Consider the following 17986-nt stretch of genomic DNA (forward strand, 5'->3'; position numbering starts at 1 on the left):
ATATTCTTTTTTAATGAATTTATGGTGATAAAACAATTATTTACAATTGGAAATAATTTAGTTAAATGAATTTTGTTTGATAGATATATGATAAACTATTTGAAATGATACTTTTTCTATTAGTTTATTTTTATCCAAAGTTTTGAGAAGCTAAGAAATTTGTCATATGTAATCATATATTCATCAGAAAGTAATGATTTATAATTACTAACATTAATTATTACTTATTAATATTTTGTTAATTTGCTTTCTTCTTATAAGCAGAAGAAATAAAATAATACTAATAATATCAACATCCCTATCTTCCTTTCCTGCCCTGTTATCCTGAAGCATACAAAATGATAATTTCTTCTTTTTCTTTTGGGTTTTATTTATTTTCTGTTTGTCTTCACTTTCTCATTTGTTACAATAAAAGAATATTGCTTTGGTTATGAGAAAATGTTATTAAATCTTATCCCCTGATAAATTTACATTTTAATTTAATTTATAAGAACATTTTAAATAAATTATCTCTTCTAGGTGTAAAATTATATGAAGTAAAGTATTAGCTGCATAGACTGATCTGTCTAAGCATTCCTGTTCTTTGTTTCTGGTGAACAGTGGAATCTCAGGCAAGACAGTCAATTTGTCCTTCAATTTCCTCCTCTGAAGTGAAGATGGTTGTCATTTCTACCTTATAGAGTTTTCGTATAGATTTAAATCACACAAGAAAATAAAATACAAAGACTAGCTGGGCAGTAGTGGTGCATGACTTAAATTCCAGCACTCGGGAGGCAGAAGCAGGTAGATCTCTGTGAGTTGAAAGCCAGCCTGATTTACAGAGTGAGTTCCAGGATAGCCAGTGCTACACAGAGAAACCTGTCTTGAAAATCCAAAAATAAATAAATAAATAAATAAATAAATAAATAAATAAATAAATAAATAAGAAAGAAAGAAAGAAAGAAAGAAAAGAAAAGAAAAAGCATACAGACTAGTATGTAGCACATGGGAGATTTTCAGTATAGGCTATTATTACTACAATTTTGGTTTTTGTATTTTCCATTTTATTGAAAATAGATTCTTTTCTTATACAATATACCATGGCTATAGTTTCCCCTTCCTCTACTCCTCCTAGTCCCTTCCGATCTCCCTTCCCATTGGATCCACTCCCTTTATGTCTCTCAGATTATGTTTCTAAAAGATAACCACCAAACATGTAAAAATAAAATATACTAAGATGAAGCAACTATCATACTGAAGTTGGAGATGGAAAACCCCAAGAGGAGGAAAAGAATCCCAGGGGCAGGCACTAGAGTCAGAGACTAACTTGTTCTCATAGTCAGGAATCCCATAAAAATACTACTATGTTTTTAAAGCTGAAAGAGCTTATAGCACATAGATTGTTTTTGAAATACAGCCACAGGTTTTTTACAGTCTTCAAACTGAAAGAACTGTAGCATCATTCATATAGCAACTAATTCGACATATGACTGTTTTGAAAAACAGAATGTGGAAAGTGGCATGAAGTTTGATCTCTGAGGTAGAATTCTATTTGTGATAGATTTCCACTCTCTTTGGACACCAGGCTGGCCTACAATTTGTGAATATCCATCTTTACTGTCCCAAGTGCTATAATTTATAAGTGAGTCACACCACACGTTGCCTTGAAACAAAAACTTGAAAGCCTCACATCTGTTTCTCTTGGAATATAATGGGGGCAAGACATCTGCTTTGTAAGAAGTTCAACAACTGTGAAAGTAACTGAAGCTAAGACATGAACCTAGACTTCCACCAATACTAACCAAGGACAAAAATATATCAGTACAGCTGTCTTAAATCTTTCAGGCCCATCATGTTAGCTAGCTTACTAGCTTACTGGAATTACATAATTCCAGTTAATGCCCAAATTATTCAGATTTCTGTCTCTGAATTTCTGATATAGAGGACACATGAGATATACTATATGGTTATTTTTTAAATTAACTTTATTTAGATAGTGTTTTGTGGAGCAACTGTAACCAATTGATAGTGGAGCACTGTCATACAAACAAAAACTTGCTTGATTTTGAATCTAGGCCTTAGACAGAAGCTAGAAAATCCTTGTGCCTCTCATGGGATCTTCTGCTATGTCTCAAGGAAACTGAGTTCTTAAAGAAAAGCAAGGAAACTATTATTGCAAGATAGAGATGGAAACATTTCAGATGAAGGGGCAGAAAGTTCCTTAAAATCACCTTGGAGATATATATTGATGGATCCAACTACAAAAATTTCTAAGAAGAATTGTGAAGGTATCAATTGGTTTTTGTAGCTGCATGTCATGCAGTGCCGTGAGCTGAACAAAGAACTACTCAGTTCTTAAGAAGGATCCAGAGGAAATATAAAGTATGAAAACTTAGTAGCCTTAAAGAAAACAAAAAACTATGTTCATTTCCAAGTCAGTGTGAGATTCTCCTAGTGACTGAAGGCTTCAAGACAAAGTAAATTCAAGAGATATGGTGTGGGTGCAAGGAAAAGTAAAGCCACATGTGTGGACATAAAGCCTTTTGTTAAGACTTTAAATAGTGCTTCCCAGACTCCTTCAGAGAGACAAAGGCCTCCCATGCATCCAGGTTCACATATAGGTTAACTTATACAAAGGTTTATATTGAAACTATTTGTGTATGTGACTTTTGTGCAATAGAGAAGATAACAGATATATTAGTTTATTAACATTGCAAAACAATTATTTTGTACCAAAAAGGAGAGAAATTCAAAATTAAAGAAGTATAACTGAGGAGTTCAAAGGTTCTCACTACAGGGAAAAATTAGTAATTAAGGAATCAAATATTTTGGTTATACTGACATAATTACATTGCATGCTCTAACTGAATTATTAAACTGTACCTCACATATGTACATTTGCATACATGTATATATAAGTGTATATAGAATCCTTAATATGTCAAAGTGAAAGAGCTCCATGGATACCAAACTTCTATGGTGACAAAGCAGGCTGAAAAACTGCTCAATAAGAATGATAAATTCTTATTGTATCTGTGTATCTCTGTGTGTGTGTGTGTGTGTGTGTGTGTGTGTGTGTGTGTGTGTGTGTGTGTGTGTGTGTGTGCACATGCCACACCTATGGAAGTCAGAAGACAACCTCAAGGGTAGGTCTTCAACTTCTACTTTGTCTGAAACAGTCTCTGTTCTTTTCCACTAGGTATACCAGGCTAATTTCTGGGAATTGTCTCTTCCTTCCATCTTGCTTTACAAGCACCAAGGCCATGGATGTATGCCACCTCACCTAGTTTTCATAGTTCGGGAGAGTCAAACTCAGGTTCTCATGTTTGCAAGGTAAGTGCTTATGCCCACTGAACCATCTTCACAGACTGCTTTTTATGTGAAAGGAAGAATGGTTCAGATAGAATCAAACAATCAAAGACAAAAGTTCAGAACCAGAGAGTAAAATCAGAATTTAGTAGAAAACTGCCTAGCTGCTATTTTCCCATCCTCCTTTTTAAATATTATGTTCTGCCTCTTCCTCTTGTATATTGAGAGAAAGATAATTTATAACTTATTTCCTAGTCTTTCAGATTGCAAAGTCCCTTACCCAAGAAACTCCGCCTATGGGCTTTTACTTTTACCTGAACATGATTAGGATGTCAATGTCCTGTGTGCCTCCATTATCCCTAGAGCCATTATCCCTAATGGCACGGTTGCATGCAACTTTTGTGCAGTGTTGGCAGCCATTGGCCATGTAGGGAATGAAAATATTTTTAAGCAGAATGCACTAGAGCTGTTTTTATGTTTCTTTTTAAAAAAATACTAACTTATTTTTATCTCATTGCTCTATGTATTAGAATAACCACATTTTGAGGGGCCACAAAGCAATTGCTTTACACGCATAATAACAAAGTTATCACAAATCCCAAACTTCTTTATCACCGATGTTTCACCCTCACTTAGAGAAAAAAATGTCCAACATATCTGAGATAGTTTAATGCACAGATCCTGAGTATACAGAAAGCATGTATGTTTAATACTTGGGTTTGATGCTCTAGTATCTTCTTTAAATGGCATCCAGCACAAAGGGGACTCAACTGTGTAAAGTTATCACGTGAATACTTTGCAGGGACAGTGATATCAATGCACACAAAATGGTAAAGGTTCGGTTTACACAGAGCTCTGCAAAGACTCCCGGAGCTATCTGCGCTTCCACAGCTTTTGCCATCCATTCTCGAGCTGCCTGCCTAATATTTTTCCAGAAACTTAAAAAAATTAGTGTCAGACAAAATCTGTCTTGGATATTTCAAGTTCACTGTGTGAGCAGCTTACTATCACTGAATAACTCCACTTGATGTCATGTGAAGGAAAATGGTTCAGAGTAGCTTCTCTTTCCTGAAATGCAGCATAATCCACATATGATACAATAAACAGTTATTTTTAAATTAACTTCATTTAAATAGTGTTATAGTAACTTGTTTATAAAATGGCTTCAAATTTTTTAAACTATTCTTTTTGTGTGCGTTCCTCTTCTGAGCAGATATGGGGTCTATGTCCCTTCACCTTGAATCTAATGGGCTGACAATGTCAATCAATGTGACTTTTGAGGCAGAGTGGTGTGTGTGTGTGTGTGTGTGTGTGTGTGTGTGTGTGTGTGTGTGTGTGTGTGTGTGTGTGTGTTCGTAGGTAGGTAGATAGGTAGGTAAGTAGGTAGGGCAAAGTTAAATTTCAGATGTTCTTTGTGAGGTGCTGTCCACATTGTTTTTTGAGACAGTGTCTCTCATTGGCCCAGGCATCACTGAGCTAGACTGACTTGCTAGCAAGCTCCAGGAATTCCCCTTTTCCACTGGGATTACAAGTGTGTGAGATCTCTGGAGATCAAACTCAGATTCTCATGCTTGCACAGTAAGCACTTTACTGCCTGGCCTATCTTCCTAGCCCCTTGAGCCTGAATGTTAATGAGAAATGCAACCTCATCTTGGTTTGCCATGCAGAAAGTTACACACCTTAAGACCATACTGCTAAAGCTGCCCATGTTAAATACTCTGATATTCAGTCCCAGCTAAACAACAAAAACACAAGGCACATGAGTGATGTCTACATAGTTACTTCTCACCACCATATCCTCTAACTGTGTACTACTGAGTGACCTAAGTGACCACATTAAAGTGACAGTATCCCAGACAACATAAAGTACTATCCTATAAACAAAACAGTGACTGTCTTGGTTGGTTCAGCTATGCCTACTTAGGAAGAGACCACCACCATCTGTGCTTGTTGACCCTTGACACTGCCTCATAGATCAAGAGTTATAGAGGGTCATTGCATCCGCACTTGAGTGTCTAATCCCTCCTCAAAGCCATTTGTATGAGGTTCTGCCCTAATTGCCCTAATTCAGGGTCTATAGAGATGCTAGAGTGTATATAGCTCAGTAAGATTAACTAAAGAGAGATCTATCTATGCAAATATGGAGAACTCATCAATCATGCAGGGTAAAAATATTCCAGGGTGGTTTCTTTTGCATTACCCTTTCTCCTGCTAAAAACCCTTTACCCATGCTCTGCAAATAAGCAAATCCATTGTGCTGGAATCATAATTTGGTTTGTCATTGGTACTTTATGAAGAAGTTAGATGTTGTTTAAGTTTGTCCAACTGATATTAGTTCAATGTCAGTTGATTCTTAAGTGAAGTCCTGACTTAAATTCTTGAGATATAATAAAATGCACATATGTCATGCTATTAGGTTTTGCTAAATTTGATTATGCACAATAGCTGAAATATATAGTTTTGCTGCTGCCTATAATATAGAAAATGTATCAATGTATGAAAGAAAAAATATATTCTAAGTACCCTTGCACATCTTCAATACTTACTTTAAAATGGGTGTAGTGTTGTATGGCAGGCTGATATCTTACAGGAATGAATGGTCTTTTCCTGGGGCATACTTTGGGGTTATGATATGGAACATCATTATATGCTCACAATAGTAATATATTTTCCAACAACTCTGTACTAGTGTCAGAAATTCTTTATCTGACTCATTGATTGTCATAAAGTACCTTCTGTATAAGAAGTCTAGTGGCTGGAGAGATGGCTCAGTCGTTAAGAGTACTGGCTGCTCTTCCAAAGGTCCTGATTTCAATTCCCAGCAACTATGCCGTGGCTCACAACCTTCAGTAATAAGATCTGATGTCCTCTTCTGGCCTGGAGGTCAGATACATAATAAATAAATCTTTAAAAATAAAATAAATTAAAAATAAAAAACAAAGTCTATTGTAGTGAAGAAACACTGACAAATACAATGTAGACTCAACATTAAACACTGGTAGCCAAGATAACAAGCATGAAATGTCTGTGTAGTCTCCTTGGAGAACAGTCCCTGGAGAAGAGGTAAAAATAAGTTTTATGAATGAGAGGGTAAAAATAAATTCGAAGTTTACAAAAATTTGGTTGAAAAAAGAGTGCCTCAGTAGTGACTCAACACTCCTCAACAGGTGACTTAGTAGTGGGGAACACTTAGATAATACTGAAAGCATAAACATGAATTTGCAAAAATAAAGAGGGACAGTGTTCACTTTTCCATCACATATCTTAAGCATCAACTCCATATACACTTAGTTTTGTGTCTACTTATATGTAGAGATACAGGCAATTACTTTAGAAATGTGTGGGTGTTATTGCCTTACTAATAGTATTTCATTATACTTTATTGTACTTCATAATTTATTAAACATATTTTATATGGGAAAGGAGATAATATAATAATCCCTTCATAATTTCAGTAAAGCAAGCTGAAGACCTTGCTCCTAAATGACATACTACATTAAATCAGAAAGATTATCCTCAAACTCTATGCCACTTTATAATTTTATATTACTTTTGAAAGCTGTTCCTTCTTTCAATGCCAATACACATTCATATGGAATACACATAAAGCATAATGCTCAGTGTTTAGGTACAGCTATTGGATTTTTTCTTCACAAATTGAAATTGAAAGGGTCATCATAATAAACTCCAAATTGTTGTTCACTTTGGATTTAGACCTAAAATATAGAAGTGTTTAAGTAAAAAAGTGCATCTTGCAAATATTTTAATTACAGAAGTCTTTTACTATTTTTAATGGAATGATATCTTTCAGGAGAAATAAAATTTATATTGTAGATTAAGTAGAATTAGTTAAAGTGAGAAAATTGTGAAGCTGTTTCTCTAGTTATTTGTCCTTTTCATGGTCTATTGATACAGAGAACATTCCTCAAACAGGTTCAACATACAATTCACTCTATAAGAATAAAAACACTAGTTAACTTACCCAACATCAGGATACAGCAGAGAAAGATGTCAGCGCATGTAATATCTATTTCTCTGTCAAGATTGCACTTGTTATTTCTATGTCTCTTTCATTTTGATTGGCTATGTACTTTGGACAGGTGACTCTGAGTTTCAGTTGCCTCATCAGAAAGCAGAAATTTATTTTTAACTACCTGAAGGCTGAGAGCCAGAGCACATGCACTATTGAGATCCCTTCCCAATTTAAGTCTAAAATTGTAATCTTTCCTCATTGGTTTCTCTTCCCTCTATGGACTTTCCATTCATGAATTTATCTAAGCCCTTTTATAACTGATTTATATTTTAGACTTCAGGGTAATGAATTCTGCTGAAATTCTAATTCCCTTTCCTTTAAAACTCACTCATTCAAGCACTGAAGGGCTGTAGGATAAGGCCAGTACTGGAGGACTTGATCCAATCTTTCTAATCCTTGGTGTCACTTGGTCCCAGGATGATTTGAGCACAAGAATTGCAAAAAAAGCGCTGAGGTAATATGAGAAATAAATCTATGCATTTTTATCATTTCTTTCCTAAATTATCTACAGTTATAATCCATAAAAATCATTTTCTTTGTGAATTTGAAATTAAAATTTCTAACACTTAGCTTAATATATATATATATATATATATATATATATATATCAGATAACTTGTATTACTTGTATTACTTGGGGATGGATATTTGTTATGAATCTTAATTACATTATAAATTTTTACAGTCATCACAAAAGAAATAACAATAGTATATAACACCAAATTTAGGTCTGATTTAGGTCAGGCCTAAATCACAGTAGAAGAGGATGGTATATACGAAAGTATATTCATAATCTAAGAAAACAGACTTGCCCACAGCAAATATTAATTATGGGGACAATCTTCTGAGCAGTATTGCTTATTTCAGTGACAGAAAATAACTCTGAATGTCTTGCCAATATAGTTTTATAAAATGAACATTTTTTTCAATCATATGATATATACTTTTCCCCGTTTTTTTTAGGTTTATAAAAATTTCATGCAATGTGTTTTGATCATACTTACGTATCCTCCAGCTCCACTCAGATTCAACCACTTTCCATACCTGCCTAACTTTTTAAAAGTAATCTATGAAGTCCAGTTTGTGCTGCCCATATGTTCTTGTATGTGTAGCTTTTCATGGGAGCATGGTTGACCTACCAGGAGACAGACAAATGTAATGACAAAGACAGACTCTCCCTCTTCTAGCATCTCTCAATTACCTATAGTTCTTTAGTTAGTTCGTGTGGCTTAAGGGAGTTGGGACTTGTGTATGCCTTCCCAATTTCTGTAAGTTCATATGGGAAATGGACCTGTTGTTTTGGAAAACATTGTTTACTTGTAGACAGCTATAGAAATGGATTGTCTGAGAAATTCTATTTAAAGTTTGACTTTATAAATACAACTTTCACCCAACATATAAGCAGTTAATAAGGTACTTTGAGGTCATTTATAATAATGTAGTCAATCTACTTTCATACTCTATGTTCAACCTGTTCAGAATTAACTGACTTCTTAGAATAAACATTATAATCAATCTTGCTGTACTTTGGAATTCTGTTGTAATTAAATCCTACAAACTCAGCTAAATGCAAAGACTTAATTGTACTATGTCCCCTCTTTTTTTTCTTTGTGACTTGGAACAATGTATGTGTCTGTGAGATGTAGTGACTGCACCTAAAGACTACACTCTGGAAGAGGCGAGACACTGAGAGCAATGCCCCTCTTCCCCACATATGTTGAAAAGAACATGTGCATATATCGAGGAGTGCAGAGTCTAACCCCCAGGAGAGCATGACAGCGCGAGCTTATGGAAGCTGATCTGATGCCAAGCAGTGGCTCAACAGGCCCGCCTGCAGCTGCAGGTTCCCCTCTTCCTCTGGGAACCTCTGGTCGTGGGGTCATCCCACTGCTGACACCATTCTGTAACAATAAGTCTTTCTGCCAAGCCACCTGAACCCTGCGGCCACCTGGGCGCTTTCTGCTCGGCCACCCGAGTTCCGCCAGCTGCCATGTTAAGGTCCTAAGAAACACAGAGACTTATATTAGGTACAGTGCTGCTTGGCCAATGACTAGGATTTCTCATCTGCTAGCTCAGTCTTAATTATCATAAATCTATGTATTTTATAAGACTAATGTATGACACCTTCCTCTGGCGCCCTCTCTTGCTGGCAGATCATATGGTGACTTGAATCTCAGAGTCTTTGGACTGTGAAAGAATATGAGGAGTTTTGAAGTAGGGCTAACTGCATTTTGCATTATAATTTGATCACAAGCCTGTGGAGACCTTGGAGTGGATTGTGGTGATTTGAATGAGAATGAGCTTCATAGGCTTACATATGTGAATGCTTGGTTCTTCGTTGTTGGAACTATTTGGGGAAGATTTTGGAGGTGTGGCCTTGTTGGAGGAGATATGCCATTAAAGGAGGCTTTGAACCTTTCAAAGGACCATATCATTCCAGTTAGCTTGCTTTCCCCAGCCCTCTCTCTCTGGCCATAGTTGTCATCTCATTATGTAAGCTCCAGCATCATGCCTGCCAGACTCTTGCCTTGTTCCTTACTGTTAGGGTGTCTATGGAAGTACTTGGAGGGATCAGATCAATCAAGGCCAAGGAATGCTACAAAGATCACAACATGTAACAGATCTCACACAAAAGATTTATTGGGGAGGTGGAGACAGAGACAGAGAGACACAGAAACAGAGAGACGGAGAGTGAGTGGGCTGTGATGGTAGGGGCCTTTAAAAGGGCTATAGTGTATGCTCTAGGAGGAATAGTCTACTCATGGCAACATTAGAAATGTGTTGCATTTGGTGGCGGATGATGTGGCTACTGGCACTGAATCACTAAAGGCAGGCTGGGGATAGCACCTGGTTTCTAACATGTAGCATACTAGTCATGAACTCTACAACCCTCAGGAACTATGAGCCCCAAATTAAATGCTCAGTTTTATAATTTGTTTCGGTCATGGTGTTTTTTTTTCATAGCAGTAGAAAAGTAACTAAGATAGCCAGGAAATTGACTTCTCTAAATTCTGATTTTTATCAGATTGAGCCTTTGGAGTATTTTTAAACATTTATTTTTTATTTATTGTTTTATTGTTTAATAATTACGTGTATGTGGCCATGTTCATGTGAGTGCCGTTACCTGCAGAGCCCAAAAGAGGGGTACAGATCTTTCTGGAGCTGTGAGGGGCCTTACATGATACTAGAAAACAAGCTGCAGTCTTCTGCCAGAATAATACAAACTCTTAACTGATGAGCCATCTCTCCAACCCCCATCTTTGGACTTTTGTTCTCTTTACTCTTCTGTTTTCTTACTTTTCAAAAACTGTGCAAGTGTAAATTCCATAAGATAATAAAAGGATGGAGAAAGCTATTGCAATAACATGATAATGCAATTAACACTCTATGTATAATAGTGCTTGTTATTGAATATGGAGAAGAAATGAATTTGAAAGAAAAGTATCTTGAATTAATCATATCAGGATTCAATAGATAACTGTATGCAAGATTAATGTGAAGGAGGAGTCAAAGCTGTCTTAAAAGTGTCAATTCTGACTAGGTAAACAAGGTAGATAATAACAGTTGAAAGGCAGAAAAATATTTGTGTGCAGAGGATGACAGTCAAAATGATATACTATTCTTTTGGCACATGTAGAGTTTTAGAAGATTTGGCGAACATGTCAATGTAATTGAAAAGTAAGCAGAGTTTAGAAAAAGGGATTTAGTATTTTGAAGGTGAAATCATTTACTATGAGAACAAGACTGGGATCAAGAATTTTCAAATGCATGTGTGTGTGTGTGTGTGTGTGTGTGTGTGTGTGTGTGTGTGTGTGTGTGATCAAGAATTTTCAAATACATATATATGTATATATATCAAAATATGTGATATTTTGATATTTTTCTCCATTGAATTCCATGTTGTCTCTGTACAAAGGAATAAAACTAAAACATCATGATCATGTATGAAGATTTTGCTTCATATTTTGATGCATACATATACTACAGGGAAACGATGTTATATTGGTGGAGAGATTTATTGAATAAACGTATAAAAGGGATGACTGCTTCTAACTTCTTTTAGTTCAAGATGGAGTTTCACAGTTATCAAAAACTGAGAGAAATGCTGCTTTCTGTTTCTCTTGATTTTTCTGTAAACACAGAAATCCAAATGTAGCTTAGTAATTATCTGCTTCTTGGCTTTTTCTCCCTTTCCCTCTGTCATGTTTTACTTCACGACCATTTTTTCTGAAAATGAGGTTGGCTAGAGCTAATATGTGTTGTGCCTCATCTGTCGTAACATATTGAAAGGAACTCACAATTGTGTACAGATTGCATAACACCTTGAGATGAATCTTATTTCTCTCTTTTAGAGAGTGCTAATAGGGTATGAAAGTAAAACATGATTACATTTGATGATTATTATGATATTGTAAAAAGGCCTAGAGTGACTTGAATGATTTGGAATTAAAAACAAATGTCTTTTCTGTGAAGGCCAAATTACTGTTACAAAGACGGCAAACTATTAATTTTATCAGCCACAGTCTTAAGATATTTACCCCCCCCCCTTCTTCTTTGTCCTGGGGACTTCTGAAACATTTCTAAAAGACTTGTCCAAGAAAGTAAAAGGAAACAAATATTAGATTGTTTCCCCTCATAACCGCTATATTTATATGTATAGTAGTTTGAATTCCAGTGACATATTTGTGAAAGGAGTAGCAGATGTAAACTCCTACTATCTTTTAATATGAGGGATATTTTATAATTGGTCAGCTACTCTGAACACCAGACTCTTGCTTGATATTATCAAATGGGTTTATACCCAGATACCTCAATATGAATGGCACATAGTTTCTTTAACAAAATCTTAATTGAGACAACAGAAATCTTAACTTCAGATCTATAAATACAGACAGTGTAATGCCAACTTATTGAATGTTTCAGTATCTATGCCTTTGTGTATATAAAACATATTGTGAAATGTGACTTACTGCTCAGATATCAATACATAACTACACCACAAAAGACATTTTTAAGTCTAAAGAAATGTGGGGGCAAGAACAGGTCTATATTCTTATATAATCTTCAGTTCTTTAAGTTTGGAGTTGTCTGATTTCTTCTATTTTTTGTTAGACTGCCTCAAGCTATTTTTGCCCTATGCTTCTCTGCCCGAGGGTGTTCTGTAGTACAGCCCTGTAGTAGAGCCCTTTATTTCAGCCTCTGATTAAACAGTTGTTCAAAAATCATTTTCAGTTTAGAGTGTTTATCAATTATATTTCTAAAGAAGCATATATTCACTCTGAAGTATCTGCTGTGTTTTACATACTTCCGTTAGAAATGATTTCACAAAATTTTTGCATGTTAGCCTTCATTTTCTTCCTTTCATCAGTATTCTGTTTTTGACTTTGTTTTTTTTTAATAGTTTCCTTTAGCCACCGTAAAGTTTTATATTCCACTTATCATGGTAAGGAACTAACTTCCAGGCTGGATCAAAATAGTAATTTCTGAGGTTTAGATGTCATAGCATTTCCTGCTTAACACTATTAAGCATTCCCTCTTGGCTATAAGAGGGCAGGATTTTGTTGTTTTATACTCACTGGATGTGCACTAAATTTGATTTCAATGACACATAAATCCAGACAGGACTTTAACTTCTTATATAGCAACTCTGGATTTAAGGACACATTCAGAAATGACAGAAAATTGTAATGTGAGGGGTAAGAAGTTTTTTTTTTCTTACCTAAGTTTGTTACATGTGAAACATGTAATCAAGACTATATTTCTGCTTATTTCTGTGATTGATTTCAAGATCATGCCAATTATTACTTGAACCAAGGGTCAGGACTAGGTTAGAAATGCCACTTTAAAAAGTCAACTTATCAGAATCCAATTTGTTGTGATATTGAAGTGATGAGGTATTTTGAAGAAAAAATAGTACATGGCTCAAAACAGTCCCTTAACAAGGATATGCAGATTTATTTATTCATTCATTTGTTCAGCATTAGTCACTCATTATAATAGCAAAGAAGATGCATTCACTGTCATCGAATAGAAACACATAAACAGTCAAATGAATGTTTATAAAGAAAAACCTTAAATATGATCACAAGCATGGGATGATACAAAGTGCAAAGGTAATTTTAAAAAAAAACAAAAAACCCTATAGATCAAAGCAAACAAACAAAATTGACATAAAATAATAGAAGGGAAGGGATGCCGAAGAAGTGACACTTGAAGTTAATTTTGTAGAGAGAATAGAAGTAGCTCAAATGTAGTTGTAAAAGGGGACAAAAGACATTCCAGACACAAAGAGAACTATTAGAGAGGAAGCAGTCAGTTATAACCATAAGTAATTCAGTATCATTACCATATACAGTAAGATGTGGGATGTGATAGGAAAGAATTTGGGTGCGGGGTCATGGATAGATGACTCAGCAGTAAATAGCATTTGCTATGCAGTGAGTAAATAAATTAGTAGTAGAGTATGTTAGATCTGGTGGGCAATGAGATATTAAAATAATGTAAAAAAAAGATTTGTGACATTTAATGAAGAAGACATGATAAATTCCTAGGCAGTGGAAAGAAAGATATTTATGCAGAACTGAGGGATTAGAAAAAGACCTAACAAAGCAGGGTGTGGGAATGATGAGAAATTACAAAAATGCTTGACTGTAATGCTCACATATCCTGCAGGCTTGGATTTTGGTCAGTGACATTGAAAATGAAAGTTTTATGGTTGTGTACCAACCTCACTTTGGAAAGAGATTCTAATATGTTCACTAGCCAAACTGATTAAGAAAGCCTCAAATAAAGCTTCAATTTCATGGCAATTAAATTAACCCAAATGTACCATTCTCTGTGCATTTCCTTTATTGCGACTTTATTGTACTTATTAAATGACAAATGTATCTTTGAGTTAGATATTCTATGATATGATGATGTGTTTGACTCTTTCATTATTTTTAAAATGCACTATATTTTCCTAATCACAGCTAAGGATACAAAGAGCAATCTTCCACTTTATAGCTTGTGAAAATCATTTTAGTTTGATTTTCACATTCTTTGTTTCCCTGAATGGATCTGTTATTCTTTTTTCCTTGACCCTCCACTCATACTCATTATTGATTTCTCTAGAGGACGCCAAAGCTATTACTGGCTACCTCTTAGGTCATCCTCCATGAAATGATCTCAAATGGCTACTTAGAGCCCTACAAAATCAAGGGCTGTTTATCCCAATCACACAACTCTACACTTTTTTCTCAGTTTTTCAAGATAAAAGTTTCAAGTGTCTCCTGATTAAAGTGCTTCTGTGATTGTTGCACTGCATCAAGTTCTAAACTTCTTTGCTCTTTTCATAGAACTTTTACAGCCACAACTCAGGAAAACAACTTGATGGGCTACAGCCCGGAGTAAGCAGAATGCTAAGGGAGGGTTGGGGTTCATTTGATACTAACAACTATAAGGTTACTAGTATAAAATTAATAGAGACACCTTTGTTACTCTTTATTGGCAATTGCTTTTCAGATTATCTCAATCTGCATTGCTTCTACAACATGTTAGGCTAGTCAATCAAATGGAATGAACCTTTAAAGGATTCTTTGAGAGTGGTCTTGTTACAACTTGTGGTTATTATTCTAGGCTTTATTGATCATTGCCAGGTAGATATTAAAAAATACAGCAACAGGGTCAAGCAAAAGTGAAAACGATTCATAATTCTATCACTTAGTAGCTGTGTCACTTCAACTCAGTCCCTTAATTTTCCAGAACTCCCTGCTTCCTCATCTATAAAATGTTATTGTCATGTATACTCTACTTTCCTATAGAATTGGATATGACTTTCAAAGAAGGGGGATACATTCCATAAGTTTCTCAATAAGATATCTGAGGCAGGATTAAAAGACAGGGTAAAACATTGGAACATATGAAAAGATGGCATGGGAAGGGAAAGGGACCTCTCATCTGGAGTCTGGTTGAAGCCCCTTTCTAGATGAGAGAGAATCCTGACACAACTAACATTGACTTAAGGCCTTTCTCCATCTCTTGCTATAAATCTATACATTTTTAGGAATCTCAGCAGAAACTCATTTACAATAAATGGTCATGTCCACTTGTACAAGTCTAACAGTTCTGATTTTTTTATCTTATCTAATTATAATCCCATTCTAGTCACCTCTGGGGCCATACTTATTATAAACTCAATTAGCAGAAGAGAAAAAAAGATAAAGGAACATGGAGTCTATTAGAAATCTGTTGAACAATGAAATTATAAAAGCTTCTAAAATACTGTATACAGTTGCCACAAGAACACTTAAGTGTGAGTCTTTCATTTCTTAATTGTATTGGTTACTTAAGAATTTGTACAAAGTGTTTTGATCATATTCATCTCCCTGACTCGGCTCCATTCCTACTTCCATATTTACCCATCTTTGTGTCTTCTTTTGCTTAAACACTTCAAATCTCCTTTGTGCTACTCAGATGCTCTTGGATGTCTGACCTCCCACTGAATTGTGGTCAGCCTAGCCAGGGTAACACCCTTAAAAAAACTGGTTACCCTCTCAGCAGCTATCAAATGCCAACAACTACTTAGCTGGGGATGGGACATTGAGCTCAACTTCACCACTTTCTGTGCTGACATTATCTCTAGATTGACACTGCATAGTCTTATGCATGCTATCACCACTGCTTTAAGTTCATATAGGCAACTGCTATGCTGTGTACAGAAAATACTGTTTCCATTACATTATCTACTCCCTCTGTCTCTGACAATCTTTCTATCTATCCTTCCACTATGATCTCTGAGCTTTAGGAATCACGTTTAGGGTGAACACTCTATAGTCTTTAATTCTCTACAGCTTAAACAGTAAGAATTCCTGTGTTATGTTTTATCTATGACAAAAAGAATCTTCTCTGATGGGGTTTAAGAGGTTTGCTAATATATGGTAAAACCATCAGTCATTTGGAGTTGCTCTAAAACATCCAGTTAGCAGAGGTTATAGTAGTGAGTTCTCCCCTAGGGCCTATTACCACCTGTCTACTTACATGTTCTTATCTCCAACAATGGTGCCATATATGGATTTCAAATTGTCAAAGGAGTCTTAAATCTGATCAGAATGTGATTGGTTACTTCCATGGCATTCATGCCACTATTGTACTAGTGGGCCTGTCTTACTTGCTCAGTCTTGTTGTAGCTTGCAACAAATCTGGGTAACAGTGATAACTACTTTTCTCCATTTATATCATGCTTAGCATCCCCCAGACAACATGAAAGCTAGCCAGTAGGATTGAAGCTTCCAAATGAATAACAGTTTGATTTTCACATGTTGCATGACTCTTACTCTTCAGTTTGGAAGGATAATTAAAAGAATTGCCAATAGTCTGTAATGTTTGGTGGTCTATGGAACTCACTATGTAACAACTCCAAAATGATGCAACCCAGTCCTGACACACAGATTTTTACTTCATAGACAGCAGCATAACTCCATTCAAGCTCTTTTTTTCTGGACTTCTATGAATATCCCAAATGGAATATATGTATCTGAAGATTCAAAACATCCACACTTTAGAGAAAATATGCAATATATATCTGTATGGGTCTGAGTTATCTCACTTCAAGTGATTACTTCCATTCATATACCTACCAGTTTCATTTTATTAACTGCTGAATAATATTCTATTATGTGGATATGCCTCATTTTCTTTATCTTGTGGATATGTAGACTATTTCCATTTCTTGGATATTATGAAGAGAGCAAGAATGCACTTTGATGGTCAGGTTATGAAATCCACTGGGTATACTCACAAGAGTGACATAGCTGGATCATGTGGTAGATGCATTTTTAGTTTTAAAAAAATTTTTTCCTCCATTTTTTATTTGAATTAGAAACAAGATTGTTTTACATTACAATCCCAGTTCTCTCTCCCTCCCCTCCTCCCCTGCTCCCCCCACTAACACCCTACCTATCCCATACCCTTTTTGGGAGGGTGAGGTATTCCATAGGTCTTCAGAGTATATCATATTCTTTGGAATAGGGCCTAGGCTCACCAAACCCTCCATACTGATTTCCATACTGGCTAGACCAATTTGCTCTGCCACCACCAGTGAATAAGTATTCCTCTTTCCCCATATTAGTGCCAGAATTTGTTGTCAATAAAAAATCTTAGACATTCTGATTGTAGATTTTAAATAATCACCAAGTGGTTTTAATTTTCATTTCCTTGATAACTAAGGTTGTTGAACATTTTTCAAATGTTTCTCAGCCATTTGTATTTCATCTTTGGGAACTGTCTGTTTAGTTTCATGAGCCACTTTTTAAATTGGGATGTGTGAAACGATTAACAAGATTGACAGACCTGCAGCCAAATTAATGAAAACAAAACTAGAGAGGATCCAAATTAATAAACTTAAAAATAAAGTCAAAACACATTGCAACAGAGACTAAGGAAATTCAGAGATTCATAAGCACATACTTTAAAAAGCCATGTTTCACAAATTAGAAAATATAAAAGAAACAGAAATTCTTGATACACACACACACACACACACACACACACACGTACATATATGACCTATAAAAGCTAAATCGAGATGAAGTAAATAATTTAAATAGATACATAGCATCCAGTGAGATAGAAGCAAGAATTTAAAATTTTCAAACAGAAAAAAGTCCAGAGTCAGATGGTTTCTGA

The 17986-nt window shown here is 35.4% G+C and overlaps 1 pseudogene; it reads right to left on the reverse strand.

Moving 5' to 3' along the window:
- Window positions 1-9139: 9139 nt before the first annotated feature.
- Window positions 9140-17986, reverse strand: part of LOC100751242 — a 38426-nt pseudogene continuing 29579 nt past the window's right edge.

The sequence above is a fragment of the Cricetulus griseus genome, chromosome X, assembly GCF_003668045.3.
Source record: "Cricetulus griseus strain 17A/GY chromosome X, alternate assembly CriGri-PICRH-1.0, whole genome shotgun sequence".
Lineage (NCBI taxonomy): Eukaryota > Metazoa > Chordata > Mammalia > Rodentia > Cricetidae > Cricetulus > Cricetulus griseus.